This window comes from Vicia villosa, unplaced genomic scaffold, assembly GCF_029867415.1.
Source record: "Vicia villosa cultivar HV-30 ecotype Madison, WI unplaced genomic scaffold, Vvil1.0 ctg.000467F_1_1, whole genome shotgun sequence".
NCBI classification, from domain to species: Eukaryota; Viridiplantae; Streptophyta; class Magnoliopsida; order Fabales; family Fabaceae; genus Vicia; species Vicia villosa.
In genome coordinates, this window is record NW_026705225.1 from 439680 (window position 1) to 446493 (window position 6814).

Sequence of the window (6814 nt, forward strand, 5' to 3'; positions counted from 1 at the left end):
TTAATATAAAATATTCTAACATTAATGAATGAATCAATGAACCGAACCGACCGAACCCGATACCCGTAAATCGCTCGAACCAGATTACTTTTCGGTTTTATGATTTATGGAAATCTCAAACTATGTTTTCTTTCTCTTCATCAGCAAAAATTTTAAGGCATACTTCAACAGTTGCGTCACAGTCTCATTTCATAAAAATACCATTAATATTGAGCCTAAACTTAATACTCATTTTTATGAAAGATTGCATGGTTTAGAGTCAAGAAAATGCAAACATTACATTGCAAAAGTGTTTGAAAGAATGAAACGAGTAGGCATTAATAATGTTGCATGTGGATGCATGCTACATTAGAACAACTCATTGTTTTCCTTGTGCATGTGAACTTGCATATCCTAAGTACAAGGTAATTCTATTCCATTAGTTGTCATTCATATATTTTGGAGAAAATTAAATATTAAAGAGCATGCATTTTTTAAAGAAGAATCTAGGGCACAATTGAACTTGAATAAAGAATGTGAAGATTTGGTGAAATGATTCAACACCTTAAGTACTGTTGCTTAGAGGGTGATAAAGAAAAATGTATGTGAGCAGTGAGCTTATATATCCTTGTACAACTTTAATGTGTTCATCAACTGTAAAATTTATGTCCAAATGAAAGGCCAAGAGGAGTAAGAATTTGCAAAAGGAGGGTGATGTGGCAAACTTTAAGGTGCAAAGACTAATATTTAAGGTAAGGCCAGAAACATTTAGAGGATCTGGTTTATCCAAGACTAAAAGGGTACATATCTAATTCAATAGGATTCTTACGAGGACAAAAAGAATGATGACGAGACAAAATAAATATATGGATTTCAAGTAGCTGAATCTTGAATAATGGAAAGTTTAGACTCATATGTACTAAGTAGTTGTATGTATCTTTGTATTTTACGTTAGAAATAATCGAATAATATTCTAAGGAAAATAATTCTCATGTTAAGATTAAAATAGTTACTTGACAAACATATTTTATGGGTAAAATATTTTTCAATTTCCTTGAAATAACCTTTGTTAAAAATTGTCACCGAGTTCAGTTGAAGTTAGGGCCAAACAATCCATTTCCTCTAGTCCCTGTCTGTTGGAGAGAGAATGGTATATGCGGTGCAAGAAAATGGGAAGTAGCATATATATGTTGTATAAGAATTATGAACATGCAGTCCGAGTACACGCACCATCGAGGCCATATGTAGATCAACAAGAATCAATAGTAGGACTTAATTGTGTCTAACACTTTTGTATGGTCAAGATTGAACTGACACCTTTATATGGTCAAAATTAAAATAAAATTTTTATATGATCGAGATTGCACTTTTATATGGTCAATATTTTTACCTTTCATTTGTTTATAATAATGTTTGTCCTCCATTTAATTTCAAGGTTAGTGAGAGTACCACTTTACTATATATGAATTTCAAATTCAAAAATCTCTTACCTCAATGACAATAGAAAGATGGTTAAGATCGAGTATCAGTCATCTTAATTGATGTTGATGGAAAAATATTGACCAATAATTTTCATCTTCAGACATGTGAAAATGTAAAAAAATTATGGTTCACAAATTTCATCGTTACTAAGGATTTGATAAAGGTTGATACAATAATTACAATATCGACAAACGATATTCTTAAAATGATGAAACATCCTAACATTTTTACTGATGTTGAAATTATAACTAGCATTTGTTAGAAATATCTTCTTCATGTTATGTCATATTTAAACTATGTCATTTATTTTATATTTTGTCAATGTTATATTTGTGAATATTATGTCTGTTGATGTTGGTAATTTCATGATTATGTTTATGTTATATATGTTATGAAAATTTTGGAAAACAAATAATAAAATAAAATTTGTTCCAATACATCAAACCAACTATATATCTAGATATAAATAAACAACAAGTTATTAAATAACAAGTCATATACTGTACTAAGTATATGTTTAAGCGGGACTAACATGAGCTTGACGGGAAATACACGTTATGTTATCATAATTCTGACCATTTGAGTTAATCATATCCATGGTATCGCTATCATCTACAAAAAGGACTATCTCCTATAAACTTTGTTGATTAGACATCAAGGCCTTATCTAACTAGCATAGAAGGAGTTATTCAACTAGTGTTCTTCATGTGAACACGACTATTCATAATTGACGGACGAATCCAATTTCTGAATCGAGATAAACTATATTAGATCTTTTTCCGTTTTTCCATAAACAAATTAAAATTGATAGTGTCTCTCTTGAAGACTGATCTTGTTGCAAAAGACGTTTTAATCGAGAATATTTTTTTTTATCTTGATAAAACACCTTGGGCAAAAAGACTTATCATTGAGAAAGGGAATAGTTTATATTTTTATTAAAAATTGTGTAATATTTTTATTAAAAATTTATAATTATTATTTTCATTATTTTGATTCAAGAAAAACCTTCTATTAATGTGTTTTCTAACATATGTCCTAAGGACACATTAGCTTTATCCTTATTTATATTATTCATTCTTTTTAAACATTTACTTGCAAACATATCTTTTGAAAGAAAACAACATTTTCTTTCATAACAATATATAACACTATAATAGTGATAAAGTTTAAATACATCATCCATAATACTATCAAAACACACTACTCTTAAAAAGAACAAGTCTTGAACTGAAAATTTTCAATAGGCAATTTGTCACTTGGATAACGACAATCCAATTTTTCTTTCTTTTCTTGCAGCAATTCTAAGGACTCACGTTGCTTGAAATTCCAGCAACTTTAGTACAACTCCATGGAAGTTTCTTCTTTGACTTTTTTTTCACTCATTTCAATAGTCACATTAGAAACACATATTCTAGTAAAAGGATCACTGGAAATTACTTTAAGTTTATCTGCAATTGTCACATTCTTAGCAGTAAAATCTCTAATTTATTCCACTAACTTTAGGCAGTGCCTTTGGATCAAAACCTTTATCAAGGTGTTGTCCATAAGTCCCTGACAGGGACTCCCTGTCATCCAAAACACATACTTCATTGTGTTCAATTTCATTCCTTTAACTAATATGTCATTCACAAATGTGCCTCTACCGATAACGATTTTGTCTCTAACAGCTGATTCTGTTGTAATAGCATTTATGTCTTCAGCTCTTACATCTTGGATTCCACCTGACATTTCACTTCCTAACATAATTATAGCACTATCGGGCGATATACATGTTAACCTTCTTATAATAATGTGTTGAGATGGCTTTCTGACTTTGATTCCATACTCTTCCAATCCCAATTGTAAAGCCCAAAAAGAGGAAACCAATTGTGGAAGTTTATGAGAACACAAAAATCCCGTTCGAACCTTCGTATTTTTCAGCTCTCTTGCAATCCCAAGGGAACCCTAATCTTCATCTTTTACAAAATTCAGCGGAAATTCTGAAAGGGGATAATTCTAGGTGCTTAATTGGATCGGTTCTTGGTGGGGATTCTGTAGCAGATTCAGGGATCAATCAAGGAAACAATAGAGTGTGGAAGAACATAGAAAGATTACCGGCCAAAGTGTGGAGATCAATTAAAGCATTAGGAATTGAAGGCGAAGAAGATGATGAAGTTTTTGAAAGGATTGTCCGAGATATTGAAGATAGGGAACGTGGCTGTTTTGAAGCAGGGAGGGAAACAAAATTCTGTGCACCATGAATCTAGTTTCCTTTAATATAAGAGGGGGTGGCAACTCTATGAAGAGAAGAAGAGTTTGCCAGGTAATTTCAAGGGAGAAGGCCGACATCTGCTTTATCCAGGAAACAAAATTGAAAAGGATGGAAGATGGTCTAGCTCGAAGTCTGTGGGGTCAAGATGAATGTGAGTGGTCTGCGGCTAATTCGGTGGGACAATCGGGGGGGATGGTTACTATCTGGAGAAAGGGGAGCATCAGACCTGTGTACAGCTTCAGTGCCAAAGGGATCTTGGGTGTCAATGCAGAGTGGGCAGGAATAAACTGTTACTTCATAAATGTGTATTCTCCTTGCAATATAGTGGAAAAGAGAATTCTGTGGAAACAACTATTAGACTGGAAATACAGTATGCCAGGAGGGGAGTGGGTTATAGGGGGTGACTTTAATGCTATTAAATTAAGGGAGGAAAGGAAGGGGAAGGTGCAGGCAAACAGAATTGAATTTGAGGAGTTTTCAAAGTTTATTGAGCTGATGGAGCTAGTGGATTTACCATTATTGGGGAACAAATTCACTTGGATCAACTCTAGTGGTAAAGCAAGGAGCAGGATAGATAGATTTTTATTGTCAGAGGGAATCATTGACTCGTGGAATGCAGTGGCTCAAGTGGCAGGGAACAGAGATATTTCTGATCATAGACCTATTTCGATTAAAACCAATAAACTGGACTGGGGACCCAAACCATTTAAGGTTTTTCGGTGTTGGTATGATCATGAAGAGTTCCTTAGCTTTGTAAAGAGAGAATGGAATTCAATGGAAGTGAAGGGAACTAGTGCTTTTATCCTAAAAGAAAAGTTCAAAAGATTGAGAGATAGATTGAGGTGGTGGAACCATAGTGTATTTGGCTTACTGGACTTGAGGCTGGAAGAAGAAGTGGTGGAGCTTAATAGAATAGAAGACGAGGAGGCAGTAGATGAATCTTCCCATTCTCAACAAAGTGATGATATAACTGCTAGCAGAAAACAAATTCAAGCCAACATATGGAGTAAGCTGTACCAAAAAGAAAGCATGATAAAACAAAAATCTAGAGCAAAATGGATCATGGAAGGAGATAGTAATTCTAGATATTTCCACTCAATGATGAAAGATAGAATTAGAAGAAACACTGTGGTGGGGATCAAAACTGAGCAAGGTTTTCTGGAAGGAGTGGTAGAGGTAAAATCGAAGGTTAAGGAATTTTTTGAGAAGAGTTTTCAGGCGAAGTTATCTCCGAGGCCGTCGCTTGGTGGAATAGAATTCAACAAACTGTCCCCTGAAGAATGTAGTGGTCTAGAGGAATTATTTACAGTGGAAGAGATAAAAGAGGTGATTTTCAGTTGCGAAGGCGATAGAAGCCCAGGGTCGGACGGTTTTAACTTGGATTTCATAAAACGCTGTTGGGATGTGGTTGGGGAAGACATTATTCATTGCATACAAGACTTTTACCTTAAAGGAACCTTACCGAGAGCAATGACGGCGGCATTTATTGTAATTATACCGAAGGTAGAGAACCCTCAATGCTAGGAGGAATACATACCTATATGCCTTATAGGTTGCGTTTACAAAATAATAGCAAAACTGTTAGCAGCAAGGTTAGGGAAAGTTATTGGAAAGCTGATTTCTAAATCCCAAACAGCTTTTGTACCTGGTAGGCAGATCCTTGATAGCGTCTTAGTTACCAATGAACTTCTTGACCTAGCCAAAAGAAAGAAAAGGAGTTGTTTATTGTTCAAAGTTGATTTTGCTAAAGCATACGACTGTGTGGATTGGGCTTTCTTGAAAGAGATGATGATAAAAATGGGATTTGGTAGGAGGTGGATGAAGTGGATGGAGGCTGGGGTTTTCAACAGCAACTTGTCTATTTTGGTTAATGGAAGTCCGACTGAAGAATTCAAAGCATTTAGAGAATTGAGGCAAGGAGACCCTCTATCCCCTTTCTTATTCACAATTGTGGCTGAGGGTTTTGCTGGGTTGATGCGTCAAGCTACTTCGAGCGGATTATTCAAAGGATTCAGTATTAATGAGGAATTGTCTTATGACCTGTTACAATTTTCCGATGATACAATTCTTGTAGGTGAGGGATCGTGGAGTAATCTGTGGGCAATCAAAGTAATGCTACGAGGCTTCGAAATGGTGTCTGGATTGCGGGTCAATATGTGGAAGAGTAAGCTTTATGGTATAGGCATAGAAGACTATTTCCTTCAAGCTGCCTGTCAATTCTTATGTTGCAAATTGGACAAAATCCCATTTAAGTTTCTAGGCATTACTGTTGGAGGCAATCATAGAAGGGCTATTTTCTGGAATCCGATCCTCGTCAAAATGAGAGCAAAACTTTCGCCCTGGATAGGGAGATTATTGTCAATTGGGGGGAGACTCAAACTTTTAAATTCAGTTATTGTCAATCTCCCTGTCTTCTTCTTGTCCTTTTTCAAGCTACCAAGCAAGGTGAAGGCAGAGATGATTAAAATACATAGGAGATTCCTATGGCATAATGCGGCTGAGAAAAAAGGGATCGACTGGATAGGGTGGAACCAAATCTGTTTACCAAAGAGGGAGGGAGGGTTAGGGGTAAAGTAAATGGGGGGTTTTTAACAGAGCACTACTCTCTAAATGGCTATGGCGTTTTTTATCTGATGAGAATGCTATATGGAGAGGAATTATGGAGGATCGATATGGTAGACTTTCTGACAGGATTCTTTTCAAAAGAATCAAGGGAAGTAAATCATTAGAATCTCTATGGTGGAGAGATATAATGAAGTTTGGTGATGACAACGAAGATGCAGGTTTTATCTAGAATTTGGCAATTAAATTGGGAGATGGAGCGTGCGTACCGTTTTGGACGCAAAGATGGCTGGGGAGCAGACCGTTCTGTTTATTATTTCCTCTTCTTTTTCAGGTATTGGAGGGCAACGAAGTCTCTGTGAAATCAATGGGGAGGTGGGACAACAATAGGTGGGTCTGGAATTTAGCAGAAACGGAATTAGAGCTAAGCTTGGAGGCAAGTGTGGAACTGGAAGAATTGAAGGAAATACTGTTGGGGATAGAGCCAAGGAAAAATGAGCATGATAGCTTTGTCTGGCCTTTAAACGAAGATGGTGTTTT

The 6814-nt window shown here is 35.6% G+C and overlaps 1 pseudogene; it reads right to left on the reverse strand.

Annotated features, from left to right (window-relative positions):
- Positions 1–2762: 2762 nt before the first annotated feature.
- Positions 2763–3189, reverse strand: LOC131628578 (probable polygalacturonase; annotated as a pseudogene).
- Between the last annotated feature and the right edge of the window lie 3625 nt (positions 3190–6814).